Source organism: Pseudorca crassidens, chromosome 8 (genome assembly GCF_039906515.1).
Source record: "Pseudorca crassidens isolate mPseCra1 chromosome 8, mPseCra1.hap1, whole genome shotgun sequence".
NCBI classification, from domain to species: domain Eukaryota; kingdom Metazoa; phylum Chordata; class Mammalia; order Artiodactyla; family Delphinidae; genus Pseudorca; species Pseudorca crassidens.
The window spans coordinates 52103605-52125538 of record NC_090303.1 but is presented as its reverse complement, the minus strand read 5'-3'; the positions used below and the strand labels follow the sequence as shown (position 1 = coordinate 52125538).

Genomic DNA, 21934 nt, shown 5'->3' with positions numbered 1-21934 from the left:
AACTTCAAGTGTAAAAGGCAAAAATGGTATATTTTCAGTGGAGAAATCTGGCAGACACCACATTAACCAAGTGATCAAATTTAACATCACCAGTGATGGACAAATCAAAATTATATGCCTCTGATATGATTCACAACATCACTTCTACAGCATTTTGGCAAAAAAGGCAAAACCTGAATTTAATCATGAGGAAATATCAGACAAACCCAAATTGAAGGCCATTCAATGAAATAATTGCCCAATACTCTTAAATGGTGTCATGAGCATAAAAGACCAAAAACAAAATTATCAGGAACTTCCTAGATTGGAAGAGACACTACAACTAAATGCTTGTGTGAGTTTGACTATGTTAGATTCCTCGTATAAGTGGTATCCTGTAGTATTTATCTTTCTGTGTCTGGCTTAATTCATTTAGCCTAATATCCTCTAGTTTCATCCATGTTTATGCAAATGGCAGGATTTCCTTCTTTCTCGTGGCTGAATAACATTCATACATATGTACACACACACACACACACACACCACATTCTCTTTATCTATTCATTAGTCAATAGAGTTAAGTTGCTTCCATGTCTTGGCTATTGTGAATTATGCTGCAATGAACATGGGAACATAGATATCTCTTTGAGATACTGATTTCATTTCCTTCAGGATGTATACACACATTTGCTGGATCAAATGGTAGTCCTATTTTTAATTTTTTTTTTTTTTTGGTACACGGGCCGCTCACTGTTGTGGCCTCTCCCGTTGTGGAGCACAGGCTCCGGACGCGCAGGCTCAGTGGCCGTGGCTCATGGGCCCAGCCGCTCCGTGGCATGTGGGATCTTCCTGGACCAGGGCACGAACCCGTGTCCCCTGAATTGGCAGACGGACTCTCAACCACTGCGCCACCAGGGAAGCCCTATTTTTAATTTTTTGAGGACTCTCCATACTGTATTCCAGAGTGACTGCACCAATTTATATTCCCACCAACAGTGCACAAGGATTCCTTTTTCTCCACATCCTTGCCAACATTTGTTATCTCTTGTCTTTTTGATAAAGCCATTCTAACTAGTGTGAGGTGATATTTCATTGTGGTTTTGATTTGCATTTCCCTGATTAGTGATATCGAGCACATTTTCACCTGTAGGCCATTTGGACATCTTCTTTGGAAAACTGTCTATTCAGTTCCTATGTCCAGTTTTTAATTGGTTTATTTGGTTTTTCGCTACTGAGTTGCATGAATTCCTCATAGTTTTTGGATATTAACCCCATATCAGATAGATAGTTTGCAAATACTTTTTCCCATTCAAAAGGGTACCTTTTTGTTTTGTTGACTGTTTCCTTTGCTGTGCAGAAGCATTTTAGTTTGATGTAGTCCCAACTGTCTACTTTAGTTTTTGTTGCCAATGCTTTTGGTGTCATATTCAAGAAATCATTGCCAAAACCAATGTCAAGAAACACTTTTCCCCTATGTTTTCTTTTAGGAGTTTTATGATTTCAGGTCTTATGTTTAAGTCTTTAATCCATCTTGAGTTAATGTTTGTGTATTATGTAAAATAAGGATTCAATTTCATTCTTTTGCATGTGGATATCCAGTTTTTCTAATACCATTTATTGAAGAGACTATCCTTTTTCCATTGTGTATTCTTGGCATCCTCATCTAAGATCAGTTGACATATATGCATGGGTTTATTTCTGGGCTCTCAATTCTTAATGACTTCATACTTTTCCAAAAATTCAGCCTCCCCTCAAAAGTTATTCAAAGAGATATGCTACAGATTTTAAAAAAACAATTTCCATGGCATTCCATAAATACTTTAATAGGTGAATTGTTGAAATAAGTAGATGGTTTGCCAGGAAAAGCACTTTGAAGCAACCATATTTTAGATATATAGATTCTGAATTAAGTGTTTTAAAAATCAGATTTTAGACATATTTTATCTCTGTTATAAGCAGCAAACTATGAACCAGATGAAGAGCAGTTTCTGTCTTTTTGTACTGGCAACATACAATTGCTGTTCTTTATTTGATTTGAAGATACATACATAAAATCTACTCCTAAACATTTTCAAAGCAAGTATTTCTTTTTATGTTTCAGTACATTTAAATTAGTATTTTGTTTTTGTTTTTTGGGTTTTTTGTTTGTTTGGAGCTTTTGTTATTATTGTTTTGTCTTGTTTTGTTTTGCCTCTAAAAAGTGTGCAGTACTTCTTGGGCTCACTAGCAGGACTCTGGAATTTCACAAAACCTGAGGTGGAAATTACAATCCTGAACTAAGGACTGTAACACACAAGATTATGAAAAGTCTGGCATTATTTCAAGTCAGGATTTTCTTCCATATCCAATTTCACCCAAAGTCAAGCATTAGTCAGTCTTCACCTTTCATACAGCAGAAAGGAGATTTGATTAATATGATTTCTTTATAGAAAAATCTAAGAAGATTAAGGCACAATGATATAGGGAATGTATGCCCTTTCTCAACATGACATTCTTCAGCACTATATAGAGGTCTGAACATCTTTCTAGTCATTAGATTGTTCACACTAGCTGCATGTGAAAGAGAAAAAAATCTACCATGGGGGAAAACTTCCATTTTTTTCACATTTTAGTTTCCACCTCACGAACGGCTCAACAAATCTGGAGGTTGGTATTGATTTCATTCTATAACTAAGCAGGAAAGTGCATCTTTCAAGCAAACATTTGCAGATCATTTCCCCTCATCCATCCCACCCCTGTTTTGGGGGTTATGTTTTGTGATGGTCTCCAAGGAAAAAAATTAGAACCTTCTAGATGACTTCTGTACTCAGTGAAGCACAATGCAAAATAAATGTAATTGGGGTGATTTCCATTAACTATTTTCCATCTGTACATTCTGAAAATCCAATACTAACCAGGAGGCATGATTTTCTGCTTTTCTGATATGAGGAAATGAATTCAAACCTGGTTAAAATATATATTTATATATATAAATTTTATATATAAACATATATATGAATATAAAATGTCATCTCCCATTTTTACTTTATATATGTTTGTGTGAATATATATATATATATATATATATATATATATGTTGAGAGAAAAAGAATAAAATTAAAATACCTTTCCCTAGACCTTCTCAACTTTCAGAATATGGGTATTATACTCCCACTGCTTTGCTCAAATGCAGACCATTTGAGAACATGATAGATGAGGGAGTAAATTACCTTCAATAGACCATTTCCAAGGTTGTTTTCTCCTTAGACTATCACATGTCAATTTGATGGATATGAATCTGAAGATTCAGTTACAATAGAAAGGGCTACAGGGTCAGAATTCACTGTGCAGCCTTCTTTGTACATCTCAGCAGCCCAGCTAAGACACTTCAGTGCTCACAACTTAAAGAACCCCTACTGTACCAGTCAGGGGCCTCTTGATCCCATGCTTCTCTTCAGAAATCTGACAAACCATGCAAGGCTACCTAAACAGACACGAAACTTACCTTAGTTCTGGGGGCGGGGTGGGGAGGAGGAAGCAGATAAACTTCGTATTTAACATCCATATGCTCAAAGGCAATTTATACTTTATATGATGACACAAACACATAACTCCTGACTTTGAAAACAAGTTTTAAAGTAGGCTTTTTACCTATTTTAATAGTCTTTACAGCAAAGTAGAATATAATACTGTTATGTTAATTAGTCAGTTACTCCTACTACTGCTAGTTTTGACACATGAATCCTAGTATAGGTCAAATAGAAAAAAAAAAACTATAATATAACTCATCCTAGAAAAAGTAATGTGCTTACTTGAATAGAAGGGACTCACTAAAACTCAGTATCTGCTCTTAAGTAAAACCTTAAGTTTTTGTTATTAATATCACAAAGAAAAGATATATAAAACCAAGAGTTAGCATATTTAATAGAGAAACAATGAGTCAAGGATACCCAATGCCCTCACAATGCTTTCCTAGTAGGTTGAACCACATGAAATTGAAGGCCAAAAACAGTCAAATATCAACAATTTCATATGTTTCCATATAATACTTAATACCTTACTATAATACAAGTTAGATCTAGAATCTATCCACTTCTCCCTATTTCCACCACCACCCTAATTGAAGACATCATCTTTCATCTGGAAAACTTCAACAGCCTCCTAACTGGGCTCCCTGCCTCCACCCTCTTCTAGAATTTATTTTCTCTTCTATAACTAGAGTGGTCCTTTTTTAACTTTTTATTTGCTTAACACACATACATAAAAGTGCACAAATCATGAACGTACAACTTGATGGATTTTCACAAACTGAACACATTCATGCAACTAGTGCCCAGATCAATAAATAGAATATTCACATAAATGGACTCATACAATGTGTTCTTCACTGCATTTGGCTTTTTTCACTCAACACTGTACTTGGGTTGGCTTGTTGTTTCATGCTATTGTGTGTAGCAGCAAATCGTTCATTCTCCTTGCTGTAGAACATTCCATTGTATCAGTATATCACAACTTATTTATCTATTCCACTGTTGATGAACCAGAGTGACCTTTTAAAAATGTAGATAAGATCAGGTAATTTCCCTAATTAAAACTCTTCGCTTGCTTCCTATTGCATTTAAAAGATCCGTAGCCTTTACCATGGTGCTAGCCCACCTCTGCAATTCACCTTACCACACTCGCAGCTTCTCTCTCTAACCCCATGGCTCTAGTCACACAGTCCTTATTTCTATTTCTTTTCTCTGTTACATACTAAGCTCTTTCCCAGCACAGAGCCTTCACACAGGCTAGTAACTTTCTGGAATGTTTTCCCTGACCACAACCATCATATCCTCTACCCACCCAAATCAAGGCCAAATTTACAGGGCTGGCTCTGACTCAGCTTATAAAGAAGTCATCTTTTCAAACATGCCTTCCTTAAACTCTTCCTTGGAATACCACCTTACTCTATTCTATACCACCCTGTTTGTTTCACTTTGACCTTTCACTTTATTTCACCTTAACTTTTCACTTTAGCTCTGAGAGGAAAATATTAACGGTGAAATGCCTACATTATTGAGAGCAGAGAGAAATACAATTTGGTTATTTTTAAATCACAGCTCCAGTGGGGGGGGGGGAAGGAGATTTAATATCTAGGTTACAACCAAATCTCAATTCATGAAATCAATTCAATCAATTTAATAGAAACATCATTCTAGCTGGTTATATAATCTACAGCTGTTGTTTTTTTTTTAATGGTTAACAATTTTTCACTTTTCACTATGTTGCTTTGGCATCATAGCCAGTTAATATCAGAATTACAGTCTCTGATGGTCCGCAACTAGAGAAATGTTGGGACCAAGGTCTTGTTATTGCAATCTCCAAATTCCTAACTAAACTTTTAAGGTGCCCTGCAACACACCTCATGGGAGTGTTCCCTGTAGGCCAAGTGGCACCAACTCCCCACAAAACCATAAACAAAGAGTTCCAAGAACAAAATCACTCCATCTGAAGAAAGGGAGGTTTTATACGGAAAGCATTTACAATGTTTTCTACAAAGGTACAAAATGTTTCTATGAAGGAAAATGAAGCAAAATTTTGACTTAGCTTTCCAAAACTAAACTAGAATTTTCAATGAACCAACTAGAGAAAGTAAACCAGTGCATTTATGCAATTTGCAAGTCCTGGACACTTCTAATTAAGCAACGAAAAGTGGTATGTTTTTTAAAATGTAATGTATTTTTAAAGGGTAGTAGGGAAATTAAATGTGTTCAGTTGGGTTTAACTTCTTCATGAAATAAGCTTCTTATTCTGGTAAGAAATGGGTCATAGCAATAAAAGTGTGCTGTAACTTCAACTTGACAAATGAGAAAATGAATTCCTCAGGGTAAGGCCTATTAAAGGAATATTTTAATTTAATCATGCAATGAATATTTTTGAGAAGCTTCTATATATGCAAGAAACCTGCCTTATATATTTTAATGAGGTAAAACATAGTATTAGTTAATATAGTAATAGTTTATTCTATTACCAACTTCTCAGCCATAATAGAAAAAGACCAAATATAACGAAAAAAATGTTAAACCCATATATGAAGATGCCAGCTTCCAATATTTGCTTGTAAACTTCAAAATTCAACATGTTACACCCACAACTTAAAGGCATGTACAGAGCATTAGTCATTTCAGTGAACAGAAAAACAGCCTGCTTCTTTGGCATAAAATGTGATATGATGCCACCTTATGGTTGAAAATTAAAAATGATGATAAACAATAATTTTTCAGATATACCTTCTTAGATCCCTGGGGGGAAAAATGGTGTGTACTACTAAATCTGTAAAATTCACAAATCTAAATACACACAACCAACTTAATCCTGGGAAGAAAATATAAAAGGGTTACAATGGAAGTGTGCAATATCTGACACACAGGAAGACTGCATTTTGTCAAGGGGGTCTGCTCATCTGTCTGCCTATTCTAGGTATTTTCATAGCAAATGTCAGTTGGGTTTTCGTAGTTCAAATAGCTGTTCTTTACTCCCAAGTTCAAAAAACAACAAAAATATACAGTGAAACCAAGTGAAAAATTTTGGAATTAACCACTTTTAATTTACTAGATATTAGGTTAAATGATATGAAAGTCCCAGTTCTGTGGATCAAAAATGGTCAAATATTAGAAATTTTATATCATTCTTTGCATGGTAAGCTTAAGCATAAATGCAAATTTAAGGAAGTTAAAAAATAAACAAATATAACTGTAATATTAGTCCAATACTAAGTGTCAGATGCTCCCCACTGGAGAAACGGGGCTTGGTCCTTCCCATGTGCTCTTCATCAACGGCACTTCTCTGTGGCTACTGATCTTCTTGGGCCCTATGTACTTTCATATCCTCCACTGATCTATGATTCACTTCCTTGTAAGCATTGCAGACATTTCTCACTCAGTCTGCAATAGCTCAAAGTTCCAACTTTAAAGATGAGCATCACTATCAACCAAATTATTCTAGTCCTAATTAATTCTGTTTTTATTTACTGTTGAACAAATCCAAGAATTTGGGGAAATGCGTATCTCCTTCAATGCTTATTTAATAAAATGCTGTTTCCAAAATCCTTTGTCATTGCAACATTGCTGTAAAGCCTCAATGGTTCCTAAGAAGAAGAAGTACTTTCTGGCCTGAAAGCTACCAGAAAAGGCTCTCCTTTTATTTGAAAGTTATTTCTCCTGTTATGCTATCAAATATTCTTCTTCCTTCCCCTTTCTCCAGCAATGGTAGCTGTGGTTAAAACTCTCCAGTGGCTTTATAATAGAAATTTTCAGTGCTCAATTGTTGACTCCTTATCAGATATGTAGGTTATTCTATCTTAGCAGTAAATTTTTAGAAAATGTTATAGGAAAGTGATAGAAACAAACCCACTTGCAGACAAGGCTCTATTTAAGGGATACTCATGCATATAGAACTACTGTAAAATTCAAGAAATCAAATATAAAGTGCTAATATCAGGGGAAACTGGATAAAGATTATATGGGAACTATCTGTATTATCTCTGCAGATTTTCCATACATTTAAAATTATTCCAAAACAAAAGTTTATTAAAAAAAAAAGTGCAGGGAATCAGAATCAAAGTCACAGGTAATTTATCTTCTCTCTAACCACTTTACCAGATTGCGGTCTCTTTTCCTCCTTTGCACATTTACTTATGTATCTCACATACACAGGATCCTTTACATCTGCTAAGAGATTGGAGCTGTCACCTTACTCCTGAGGAGAAAGGCCAGCTTGGTGGCTGCTGGTTTGAAGTTCCCTGTTCAAATGCCAATGTAGATAGAGACATGATTGCTTTGAGAGCTTAGCCAGGTCACTTCCCTCTCTGTGATTTCCTTTTGTCTTATGCCTAAAGGGACAGATAATTCTTACCTCTCACCTCTACCAGAAAAGGAAAGAAAGTTAAAATGTTTATCTGAACATATTTTTTTTAAAGTAAAAACACTTTTAAGTGCCAGTTTCATACACAATACAGAATATTAATATCTACTGGTTTTGTCAGCCTTAGATAGTAAGCACCTCAGGGCAGATCCTGCTTGTTGAATCACAAGAGATACCCGAGTCCTTTCACAAATAATGATTCCAATACTTAACTCTAAGGTTTTGTTTTGTTTTATTTTTTTGCTGTACGCGGGCCTCTCACTGTTGCGGCCTCTCCCGTTGTGGAGCACAGGCTCCGGACGCGCAGGCTCAGCGGCCATGGCTCACGGGCCCAGCCGCTCCGCGGCATGTGGGATCTTCCCGAACCGGGGCAGGAACCCATGTCCCCTGCATCGGCAGGCGGACTCTCAACCACTGCGCCACCAGGGAAGCCCAACTCTAAGATTTTAATCCTGAAATTTAGGATTCCTATATAGTAGCTTCTGTAGTATATCAGTATTAACAATGCACCCATTCTCATTTCCTAAATATTTGTTTTACTTCTAATAGAGCACAAAGATCTCAAAACTCTGGTTTTGTAACACTGCTTACATCCTGAGAAAGGACTTGTGCCCAGAATCATATAATAACACATAGATACCTACTCAAGGACCCACTCGGACTCTCCCATTTGGCTGCCATTTCACTCCTGCCTCTCTCTGCGTTTAACCTTTTGTCTCCTTCAGAGCAGTTAGCAGAAGCCTCAGTATGAGGAATGGGGGTTCTTAGAAGCCGCAGAGATCAAAAGGGTCCACCCTGCATGAAGAGCATTTCTCTCTTCCTGGGCAGTTTCTGCTACTGCTGGGGAAGGGCGACGGGGGAGATTTTTCTATTAATTCCAAGCTGAAATCTTCAGAGTAGGAATTTAAAAGTTTCACAACTAGAAGAAATGCATAACTTAATGGTTACAGGTGATGTACACAGCCTTCTGTGTTAAGAAGAGAGGCAAAGCCTAAAGATTCTTACCCCAAGTGGAGTACCACGTAAACTGTGTATGAGGAAATCTGTTGAACAAATGTAGCTGCCTACCCTCCTCTACCCTCTGACTGCAGATTTGCTTTTCTTTGGAAATGATAGACCTTTTCTTTCCTACAAATCCAGACAAAATATCATTGAGCCTCAAGAACTGAGAAATCCCCACTGTCACCTCCTAGAGTCCATACCAACACTTTGCATCTCCAAGGGACAAGTCACTCCTGCTTTCCAGAAAATACCCCAGGGCAGGGGGCGCAAAGAGCAGAGAGGGCCTCCACCTTAGATGCAAGAGAAAGTCTCTGCCCACCCCTTAGTCACCTTGCTGGCTCTGCAACCTTTCCAAAAACATAGTGAGAATTATCAGTATATGGAGGGACCTGAACACAATCAGATTTTAGAGATCTGACAAAGTTCAAACATATGAAAATTTAGAGCTACACTGCCTAATACAGTAACCAGCAGCCACATATGGCTATTTAAATTTAAATTAAATAAAATTGAAAATTCTGTTCCCGAGTCACACTAGCCACTAGTGGCTATTGCGCTGGACAGCCCAAATATGAAGCATTTCCATCACTGCAGAAAGTTATATTGGGCAGCACTGATATAGATGGTACAGAGAAGTACATTTGGACTCTTAAAACCCTGGTATCTCATCTTTAATTCCTTTGAGTAAACATGCACTGAGTATTTATTTCATGTAAGACATAGGTAAAAAGTGCAATGAAGCATACAAAGATGAATATGATGGTAACTGGGCACTGGGAGCTTACATTTGAGATTTAGAAATATACATATAAATAACTACCTATATTATAAGACAGAAATATGTACTATAACAGAAGAACAAGCAAATTACTGTGCTTAGACAAGCAGAGAAGGATAAAACCATTTCACACTCATCTTTGGTAGTCCCAGGATTCCAAGATAACAAGCACTGCCCTGATTTGGAAATTGCACATTTCCATGCTGTCAGCTCCATGTAAACAACATTTGAATGCATTCCATCAAAACTGACTTGAAAACTTGTCCAAAATAAAATATTCTTTGGTGAGAAGATGTAAGAAACATAAGAGGTACCACATGCTAATGGAAAGAACATAGGATTCAAAGTGAGAAGAGCTGTTTGAGAGCTAGCCCTATTTTTACAAGCTGTGTGACCTTGGGTAAGCCACTAACTTCTCTGAGCCTCAAGATCTTCATTTTCAAAGTGGGGGAAACAATTCCTACCCCATCTGTCCCATAAGCTACTACTGTAAGAATAACCATGATAATGGAAACACCTCAGAAACAGTAGAATGTTGTATTATTATTATCATTGAAAAGTGACATGAAACTTTGGAGGACATATAAATCCATTGCTGGCAAGTAATTTTGGACTGCATGTGGAGGGTTCAAATTCTGCACAAGGAATGATACAAAATTCTGAATCTGTAAATCTTTATCTAGATTTAAAAGCAAAAATACATACTCCCCATCATCACACCTATCTCTTCTACTGGGGTCATGGCCATGGAAAATTCACTGCATCTTAATCCCAGAGGACAATTTGCCTCATGCCAGCATGAAGGAGGCCATGGCACTGATGGTGAACTTACCTTGAATGATGAATTAAAATTTTCCTGACTAGGACAAATCAACAAATGAATGGGAGAGGTTTGTTTGTTATGGAGAATAGAATGGATCAGTGGGATCATTGCTACAATGTACAAATGGAAGAAAATGAGGTCTTGGAACAATTGCTAGATATGTGCTCTGTTGATTTCACGAGGAATTTTAATAAGAATTTCACACTTTGTAACCACAAGCCTTTGAGTCTGTTGGTGAAAATGCTAAATGCTTCTGTAAACGTAAAATGACACCACTTTTACTTTCCTGCAACTCCTGGCAATAGCATGGGATGATTTCTTTTTCAGCAGAGTGTGTGACTACATTGGGTTTTTTTCCAGATGTGTAGGGAATGGTTTCAATTACCTGGTGCCATGCCTTAATTTCTGAGCACCCCCTCGAACCTATTGGGTTTGGCAACTCCAGTAAAAGGGTGGAACCATGGAGGGGGGCTTCCAGCCATCCAAGCTATGGTTTCACCATGCTCACCATGTAGCTGGCACAGACTCACATACAGTAGAATGAAGTGCTTATACTGGGATGCAAGGCCCTGAATAGCATAAATTTTCAACAAGGAGGCCTAAGGTTAAAATAATAAACTTCAAATGATGTATGCCACATGTGACATTTTGGCTCCAGACGTAACAACCCAAACCAAGGTCTTTTGCTTGACAATTCCAAAACAATATTACTCTCCTAGGTTTCTGATTTTGATTTTGCCTCAATTGCTCACAGATTACACTTTGGCAAACTTGGAGACAACATAGTACTGTTTAAAATGCATATGCCGGGAAGCCTGCAAGATGATCTGCACTAAATCATCCCTGAATTCTTCGTTCCTGTGGTCACTTAACCATTTCCACAAATATGGCATGGACTTTTTCTTCTGGAGGAAAATTTGAAATAATCGCTCTAAGTAAGTAGTACAGTGAACTCTCCCCCTCCCCAAATAAAACTATAGACATTTGTTCTAATATAATTGGCCATTTATCCCGGATCTCAGCAATTTATAGCTCAACTGTCTGAAACTGAAATCACAACATTTTAATAGCAAATTATAGACTTATCAGTCACAGAAAAGTCCGGAAGTGGGCTCCAAAAAGGCCAAACTTTGGTATGCATTTCATAACCTAGTTGAAAGGTCCAATAGTCTTTGCATTTCTTCATTTTTAAGTTATATTTTTAAATTTTGAAGCACATATTTTATCTTGAAATGCTTCAGCCTTAATGTCCTTAAGTTCAGGAGTATAAAACAATCATGGAAATAACCATTATTTAGTTTTCTCTTCTATCACCTTATCTTTCTGAGGAAGGTAAGCTATTGATAACTTTCCCTTGTTACATTATAATAAGGCTAGTATGAGACCCAAGATCACAAAAGCGATTAGTAATGAAAACAATAGTGAGTATTTAGGGACTTGAAGGTGACCTTATCTGAAAATACAGTGATGAATTTTTCCATACTTTAGTTGAACTACATAAGCATAGGTAAATTCGTAATAAAAGTACTATATAATACAATAGTAAAATATTAAAAGAGCAATGAGAAACTCAACCACACTGTTTCTAAATCACAGAGTAAATGCATGCTAGGTGGCTAAATGTGGTGTTTTTTTTCTTTAAATCTCTTCAGAAAAACTACTTAAAGGCAAAATAATATATCAGTGGGGCACAGGCAGAAGTGGAAAAATGCAAATCAAACGTAATCCAAGTATATACAGATAAAAGCTAAAGGAAGCAATGCACTCTGGGAGAAAAGCCAAAAGGAGTCAAATGGCCATAAAATTTCAGAGCTGGAGAAACCTGGGAGCTTACCTATTCTACCCCAGTATTTTACAAATGAGGAAAATAAGGCTCAGAAAAGGAATTAGCCTAAACTGAGGACAGGGATAGCATCACAGTTAAGTCCTCTCCTCCTATTCAACCAGTGCTCATTCTACTAGACACTAGTCTTTAGTCCCATTTCTGGCCAGGACACTTAATTGTCCGTGGGTGACAATGGACAAATCACAAAATCCTTCCATACTTCTGATTTCTCCTCTGTAAAAGCAGGATAATATCAACTACTCCATCGTCTTTATTAGATGATTGTACAATATTATTATATAGACAATTAGCATAATAAAGTTACATGCTCAAAAGAATAAAAAGACAAACATCAAAGTAGTTTGCTTTTTAAAGATTATTTGAAGTTACAAATGGACAGGAAATTCTCAAAGTTCAAGGCCCTAAAGAAGGCTAGGAAAAAAAAAAAAAAAGAAGGCTAGACTCAGTATATCCACCGACCAGTCATAAAACAAAGATGTTTTATCTTCTTTCAAATGCTTTTCCAAAGTTATCCAAGTCAAAATGATCATGGAGGAGAAAAGAAAATCATGGCATCTGAATTAATAGGCATTAGACACTTGAAACATGGAACTGCAATAAATGAGCAAATTTAAATTTAGGAATTTTCCTTTTGTGTTCTCCTCATAGTTATTCATGATACAGGTAATACAATTTGCAAGCAAAGATAAACATTCTACACTGATGCCAGTAAACATTCTTTGTAACAAAAACTTACTAATGAACATCTTCTCTCCAGTGGGTCCCTACTACCTACCAAGAAGAAAAACAAACTAATTATTTTTCTTGATTTTTTTTCAATTTTTATATTATCTCGTATGTTAAGCAAAAAGATGACTGAAGGGCTTCCCTGGTGGCACAGTGGTTGAGAGTCCGCCTGCCGATGCAGGGGACACGGGTTCCTGCCCCGGTCCGGGAAGATCCCACATGCCGCGGAGCGGCTGGGCCTGTGAGCCATGGACGCTAAGCCTGCGCATCCGGAGCCTGTGCTCCGCAACGGGAGAGGCCACAACAGTGAGAGGCCCACATACCGCAAAAAAAAAAAAAAAAAAAAAAAAGATGACTGAAAGCCTCTGGGCCCTTTAAATCATATTTTATTGCATTTCCCTTCACCTAGTCATATTATGGGAAGAAAGAGCCCGTTCTTGTTGATACTTCTTTGTGAAAGATACCAACATGTGATTACTTCTCACCCAAATTATATGAAGAAATTGGCATAGAAATACATTATTAGCTTATTTCATTATAATTAATGTGCTTATGATGACTAAAGAAAATAAGGGTTCTTGTATGCCTGTGTCTTGAAGGTTCTTGCTCATAGGAAAACCCTGTCCTTTTCTAATACATCCAAGTCTTTCTAGCTTAAGAGCATGGAAATAAGCACAGATTCCAATTACAACAAATATAACTAATATAAACAACCAATAAGTTGTTTTATTTTTCATTTTTTTATATTTATTTATTTATTTTATTTATTTTTGGCTGCGTTGGGTCTTCGTTGCTGTGCACGGGCTTTCTCTAGTTGCAGCCAGTGGGGGCTACTTTTCATTGCAGTACGCGAGCTTCTCGTTGCGGTGGCTTCTCTTGTTGTGGAGCACAGGCTCTAGGTGCCCAGGCTTCAGTAGCTGTGGCACATGGGCTCAGTAGGTATGGCTCACAAGCTCTAGAGCACAGGCTCAGTAGTTGTGGTGCACGGGTTTAGTTGCTCCGCAGCATGTGGGATCTTCCTGGACCAGGGCTCGAACCCGTGTCCCCTACATTGGCAGATGGATTCTTAATCACTGTGCCATCAGGGAAGTCCCAATAAGTTGTTTTAAATAAAGGTTTATTAGAAAAAGTTCAGAGACTTTCCTGGTGGTCCAGTGGTTAAGACTCCATGCTCCCAATGCAGGGGGCCCCAGTTCAATCCCTGGTCAGGGAACTAGATCCCTCATGTCACGACTAAAAGATCCCACATGCTGCAACAAAGATGCCGCATGCCGCAACTAAGACCTGGAGCAGCCAAATAAATAAATATTTTTTAAAAAAATGAAAAGAGTTCAGAAATGAACCCATCACATAGGCCACCATGTTATCACCTGTATGACCTGGAATCTTAAATATATTAAGCACACAGCTACACGTACTCCTTCAGTTACTGATGAGTTAATTTTGTTCTGTTCTCTGATGACAGACCAATTCTCTGATCCATACTACCAGCTGTCCTGCTCAGACCCTTAGTCATAAGAGAAACCTGGCAAGAGCGTATGGTGTAAAAGCAAATCCCTCACCACTACAGTACTGAGGTGGGATTCTTCAAGGCAGAGACTCTATGGTAAAGTAATGAGGACTAAAAATGGAAAAGGACTTCCACTTCTGGCCACAACAGAGAAATTTTTCCTCTTAAAATTATTAAACTTGACAAGACATATGAAATAATTGTTTTCAGATGTTGGACAACAAGCAAAATCTGATCCCTGAAAGAAGGGAAATGAACAAGGTGAGCCTGGAAGTACTTTACAGATCTCAGTGTGGGGTGGGAGGAAACAGATCAGAATTCAGGGCCACTGAGGCAGCTGGAATTCATGGGGCATGGTACTAGAGAGAAAGGGGCTGTGTAATTTGTTTGTACAAATACACAATTCCAAGTTGAGAAAAGTGCTATAAAAGGATAATAGGAGTTCCAGAATTCTGCACAGGGGCCCCCTTGAGACTTTGGCTGAATACTAGGCAACAGATGCACAGAACAAGACTCCACAAATCCAGGGAAAGAACAACTGTACGGAGCTATGGGCCAAACAACTACCACAGTTTCCCCAAGATTTGGAAATGTTCAAGTTTCAATCTGCCAAAGTAGAGAGACCTCACTGAACACTCTGAGCGTTTGACAGAATCTAGAAACACCATGCCTTAGTAAGAAGACTACTCTAGTGCTGGTAAAGGCACTCTATATCTGCCCTAGCAAAGCTGAAAATCAAAGCTGAAAAATCTCAAAAGATCAAACTAATGGCTGTTTTGCCAACCATACCATGTAAACCCCTTAGTAATACAAGGTGTTAACTATGCTGCTTGTCATTAAATCATGGCCAGTGTGTGTTTATGCTGCATTAGATCAGACAATCTTACTCCAGATCTACAGACAAAATCCTAAGTGATTAGGAAGTGAACTAGATGGAAACTATATGTGGACTCTGTTCTTTCTTACCCGGTATTTTTCAGTACCAAGGCAGAAGCCATGGTTTACAAATTCAGCAGTCTTACAAGGAGATCCCTTGAAACTTATCTCAGTATTTTCAAAAATCCCACACTCATCAATGGCATCAAACTCCTTTATCCTAAAAATACTAACTCACACTCACATTTACAAGTGTTTGTTGGTGTCAGGCAATGTGCTGAGCTCATTACATGCATCATCTCATCTTCACAATCCTATGAGATGGGATTAATATTACTCTTATTTGCAGATGAGAAAAGAGAGGCTTGGAGTGGTTTGGTATAATGTACTAAATGTGACAGGTGGTAAGGGATGGAGGAGGGTCTCTAACCCACAGCTGTAGGATTCCAAAGCCAGGCACTTAAACACTCAACTGATTCCCTATGTTGAGAGTGAACATATGGATTCTACTCTCAGAATTCCCACACGAAAATTTCCACAAGAACATAGCAATCAGGTAAGTAAATAAAAGCCAGACTTTCCCTTATGCCTCATGCTTGATTTCTTCCTATCCCAGGCAGCTAGGGCAAACTAAATTGTATGACTTTTGTTTTGATCTGGGCATGGGTTAAGGGGTGTGGTAGCATTTTTAAATTTTAAATTATGGGGTCTGAATAACTTTTTCTCTGTTGTGGTATTTTTATCAAAAACGGCAATTTCCAAAGGAGGCCAAATTTCTTGATATAGTCTACTCTAAACTCTCGTCTATAATTTTCACTCTGAACATAACTTTCCCTATTGGTTCAGCTAATCATTTAAAGATGCTATAGACATTCTTAAATATTTAGACTTTCATGAAAGACCTGGCTGCTACAAAAACTCACAGAATAAACCAGGACAAGTCAGTGAATCTTCCTGGGTCACAGTTTCCCTGTCTACAAAGTGAGGATCTTGAAATACATTGGCATTTGCCAAATTACATATCACAGAATACCTGTCCTAAGAGATGCTCCCCCCTCAGACCAGGTCAAATAAATAGGAGAAAAACTACAAACAGTTGCTCCCATGTAGAGACTCATGACCCATTAGCAATGGATACTCTGCTTGCAAATTAAAGTCTCAGGGAAGTTCAGCTGTAAAGAAATCTGTTTAACTGTGTTTAATTTTGAATTTCCCACAGCTATTTGACTCTAAAACCATTTCCATGAAAAAATGTCTACAAACATCCCATGGAAGTAATCTCCATTTATTTACTCAAAAAACTATTTATTGAGCATCTACTATATGCCAGACAGTATACTGGGTACTGGGAATACAAAAATAAACATTGTTCCTGTTTCCCTCAGAGACTAGAGTTTAGTTGAGAAGACAGACAATAAATAAGCAAGAAGTAAACAAACGTATGATTTCATGTGAAGAAAAGTACTATGAAGGAAATAGTTTTTTAAATATAAAATAATGAAAATAAATAAATAAATAAATATAAAATAATGACAAGTTGGGAGTTTTTAGATGGGATAGTGAGAAAAAGCCACTTTGGCCTCTCTAATATCATTAAATATTATTAGTATCATTTAAGATGATATTTGAAGGCTGAGAATGAGACTGCATGTGAAGAGCAGAGGAAGGCATTCCAGGCAACATATGAGCATCTGTGAAAACCCCAGGGTGTGAAAATGCTTAATGAGTTCAGAGAATTGAAAGGCCAGTGAGGCAGAAGAGGAGGAGTGACTTCAGGAGGGACTGGAGAGACTGGTAGGGGCCAGGTCATGCAGGGCTTCTGCGCCACAGAAAAGAGCTTGGGTTTCATTCTAAGCACAATGGAAAGGAGTTTAAACTAGGAAGTCACCTGACAACATTTAGGGTTTTTTTAAGGTCACTCTAGGGGCTTCCCTGGTGGCACAGTGGTTGAGAGTCCGCCTGCCGATGCAGGGGATACGGGTTTGTGGCCCGGTCCGGGAAGATCCCACATACCGTGGAGCGGCTGGGCCCGTGAGCTATGGCCGCTGAGCCTGCGCGTCTGGAGCCTGTGCTCCGCCACGGGAGAGGCCACAACAGTGAGAGGCCTGCGTACCGCAAAATTTTAAAAAAAGGAAAAGTTAAAAAAGGCAACCTTCATCTTCTCAATATTTTTAGGACAGCAGTCCTAAACAGTATCCCTCAGCCAGTAGATTGCTCCCAGGAGAGGTGATTAGGAAACTAGTTATGAGGTAGAAAAGGGCAACCCAAGAAGGATTGCAAGTCAGTTTGGCAATAACTCCTAAAGATTATGGCAGGGAAAAAAAGGATTAAGACAAGTTATTTTAAAATATTTTTAATTCAAAATTAATTTACTGAAAATCAAGACTCAGCAGAATTAGAACAAAAATATAAGAAGAAAAGAACAACATATTTTGGAAAACATACTAGTCAGTTCTCAGCAATAACAATGAAAAATATAATACGGAATTGCTAACAGGTATTCCTAAAAATAGAATGCTTCCAAATTTTGCATCTTGTATGTTATCCTCCACATTGATTCTTTTAAGTAGAAATAAGGGTAAGGACAACTTTCCTGGTCTTCTCAAGAAGCATCTGTGACTATGATCATAGTCTTCCTTTTTTCCTTTCTCTTTCCATTTCTTTAACTTTAGGCTTATTTGAGTGCTGCTTTATTACACTAAAAGCCTTTAGAATTTCAGTTTTGAAAAATAAATATAAGTACACAAATCTAATAATAATATACCAATATTGGTTCATTAGTTACAACAAATGTATCATACTAATGTAAGATGCTAATAATCATGCAAACTGGGTGTGGGGTATATGGAAACTTTGTTTAGTATCTTCATAATTTTTCTGTAAATATAAAATTGTTTTTAAAATAATGTTTATATTAAAAAAACACAAATCCCAAAATACATTTTGGGATTGAAAAATGAAATGGAAATGAAAAAAAAGTAGACAAAACAGAATGACTCTCTGATTTTGTTTCCTTACATTGGCAAAGACTCTTCATTGCTTTGAAATAGGTACCCAGGCTGGGACTTGATAGCACAGAGGATTCTGCTCTGGGACTTCACCTGCAGCAGGACCCTCAGTGGACAGAGTACAGACTCAGCTTCAAATATTTGAAAACACACCCTCTGTTAAAAAAAAATCAATTTAATTCTTCATTCCCTAAGCCAGTAATCTGGAATAATACCCTAGGGAAAGCTTCCTAGAAAAATACCCAAGCGATAGTAAAAACTATATGCACAGAGCTGTTGCTCCCTGTGTTATTTACAGCATTGGAAAAATTAGAATCAACTAAGTGTTCAGCAATAGGAGCATGATTAATTGTCTTATGAACAACCTACATACTGAAATACTACATAGCCATTAAATGATGATTATGAGGATTATGTTACCTGAGGGAAAGAGTTTACAATATACTTATTACATAAGATAGATTTTTTTAAATCAAAACACAAAAATGTAGGTAGTATTGAGATAGGCTGGGCCCTGGGACCTGGGACCATTTGCTGCAGTTCTTGCACCTGGACACATATCTCCTCAAGCAACAGAATACAAAGAAATGACAAGGGACTAAAAATAACTGCATGCACAGTTGGGGCAAATTATGAACAATAAGATATAAAAAGGCCAAAAACGAACTGCCACTTTTGAGGTGCTGGGAGCAAAAGCAGGGTACCGTGATCCCTGCACACAGCACCACCAAAGGGGTGGGCAGACCACCTAAGCCACTTCTCCACCCCGACCCATGGATCTGCCCCTACCCTCACCCCATTTAAAGAACCAGCTTGCCCCTACCTCAGGAAGCAAGCAAGAAAATCTGCTTCTTGTTTTCATTCCCTCGTGCTACAGCACAAGCCTTAATAGAGCCTTGCCTGAATTCTTCAGCTGGCCTCTTATCAATTTCTATTGATTAAACAGTACAAGAATCTGGATTGGTATCAGTATGTAAATGTAACTTTTGTTTATCACCACCCAAAGGGTCCAGATTATTAATCTTATAAATATATTTCCCTCCTTCAGGATGTCTCTCATTTACAAATATCTACTACACACCAGGCTGTGTTATTTTCTCCACGTACCATATTTTGAAAGCAGAATCCTGACACAGAATTATAGTAAATGCTTTGAATAACAGACAGCCAACCTGACCCACATCAGATATGTGAGTCATCTGGCAAGCAAACTGGTTGGTGAAGCAAGCAGGTCCTCCTCCCCCAGAGCAACATGTGCTTCTTTTCCCGAGTCATGCTTTGGGTCTAAGGGGACAGTCTTTATTCAATCATACATTCAGCAAACATTTACTGAATATCTACCAGGTGCCAGATACTCTGCAAAATGCTGGTGATCCAATGGTAAGCAAAATGGACATGACTTCTGCCTCTATGGAATTTACAGTCTAGTGTGAGACATAAATAATCCCACCAATATGTATAGTAGAAAATTGTGTACCTACTATGAAAGAAAATACAGAGGACTATGTAAGAATATTATTAGAGGACTTAATTTATAGGGAGAACTATTTTTGCTCAAGGATATAGCACATATTAAGCACTATCTTTGTAGGCTTTTTGTTAACATGAAAATATTGGGGACAATGTGAGCCTTAAATGTCCATTCATCTCATTCACAATGATTTACAATAAAATCTTGCTCTAAATTTTCCAAGTATAGAACCATGCACTTTCCTAACATCTCAGCTTTCCTATAAGTCCACTAAATGCTCCAAATTCTCACCAGAAACATTCTCATCTCACTTTTTCAAGAGCTGACCTCACATTTAATCTTGGAAAAGATTTCACTGCCCACTACAGCCCTAAATTTTTTTCTTTTTTTTACTCTAAACAAACACACACACACAAAAAAGAAAAACACAAATTAAGAAAAGGAGAAAGGTATAACAGCTGCAAAAAATGCTAGGTGTGCAGAACACTTATAGCTGGTCGACCTGGCATCTATACTCTCCCTTTATGTGGAATGACCCTAAAATTCATTTGGGGATCTACCCCTTCCCCACTCTCAGCCTGGTGTGCTGAATGGGACAGTCTTCCCAGCTCCATGGGTGAAATATACAACTTGACCCAAAGTCAACCATTGTTCATGGCCAAGTATGTGACATAAGCCAGTCTAGTAGAAGCACATCTCAGGCCTTATACTAAGAGTGGGATAAAGACCCTTGCTCTATTGCACTGGTTTTGAAGCTAGAAGGGGATTTACCCAGGAACTTCTGACATCCATCTTGTAATTACAAAGAGAGAGCCGATCTGAGAATACACTGAACACACAAAAAACTACCCTGAGAAATGGAGAAAGGAGAAATAGTCCCTAGTAACACTTTAAGCCCCAGACTCTAGGCCAGTTTTCCCTTGCACACCCCATATCTGGTCCGTAGCAAATATTCTCAGTATTCTTTGCCCAACATACAATGGAAAGAGAGTTCAACCAACACAGCCACCTCTCCTTTATTCCGTACCTAAAGGCTAGTCTCTGCCTTTTAGATTTTCCATGTAATCACCCTACACTAGTCCACTATGTTCCCTTAACCACAGGGGACACATATCAAGTTCTTCATGCCATCTGTTAAATCTCCTCTCTCCTGATCTGAGATGAGGAAGAAAGCACACTCCCAACCTGCCTCCTTGGAGATGGGACTCACCACAATGCTCTCCAAAGAAACCCTGAAACAATTTCTACTCTCTCAACTTTTTCATGATCTTTATGTGGGCGAGAGATTTAAGAATCATGTAACCAGTTCTCATTTTACTCCTTTGGAAATCCTGCATAGGAATCACCTCCTCCTTTAGAGCACAGCATTAATTATATCTTTGGATCTTGGCTGAAACATCCATTTTAATATTGTTACATGTGAACATTACCCATCCATCACATATTTTGCAAGGGAAAAAAGTTGAAAACTGCTTCAATGTTTTCACATTTCCTGCAGAGCCAAAAATGAGAAGACTGGCCCAGAGATAATCATCAACAAGAACCAAGTTCATAAAAACTGAAATGAAATGAAATGAAATAAAATAAAATAAACCAAGCTCATATTTTCAGTATTCAGGTAACATCGAAGGGTTTAGAGGAAAGCAATCAAGATGATTAAAGAGTATAAAAATTAAGGATAAAGGAATTATGATCTCCTGAAAGTAAATACCTAACTGTAATAATAACATACAAGAATGTCTACACTCCAGAGGAGTGTGTCAGGCTAGTTCATCTAAACTCATAACAACTTTAACTTGGCTATAACAGAACAAATGAACATAAATCCTTGCAGAAAGAATTATTAAATATTTTAATGGGTTACGAATGGAGGTCATGGGTACTTCTTTGAAGTTTTTTTTTTGTGTGTTTTTTTTTTGCGGTACGCGGGCCTCTCACTGTTGTGGCCTCTCCCGTTGCGAAGCACAGGCTCTGGACACACAGGCTCAGCGGCCATGGCTCACAGGCCCAGCCGCTCTGCGGCATGTGGGATCC

At 37.8% G+C, this 21934-nt stretch overlaps 1 long non-coding RNA gene across 1 annotated transcript in view; it reads right to left on the bottom strand.

Annotated features, from left to right (window-relative positions):
- The window catches only part of LOC137229082 (uncharacterized), a 566856-nt gene that overhangs the window by 524119 nt on the left and 20803 nt on the right, over positions 1-21934 (bottom strand). The window lies entirely within an intron of this gene.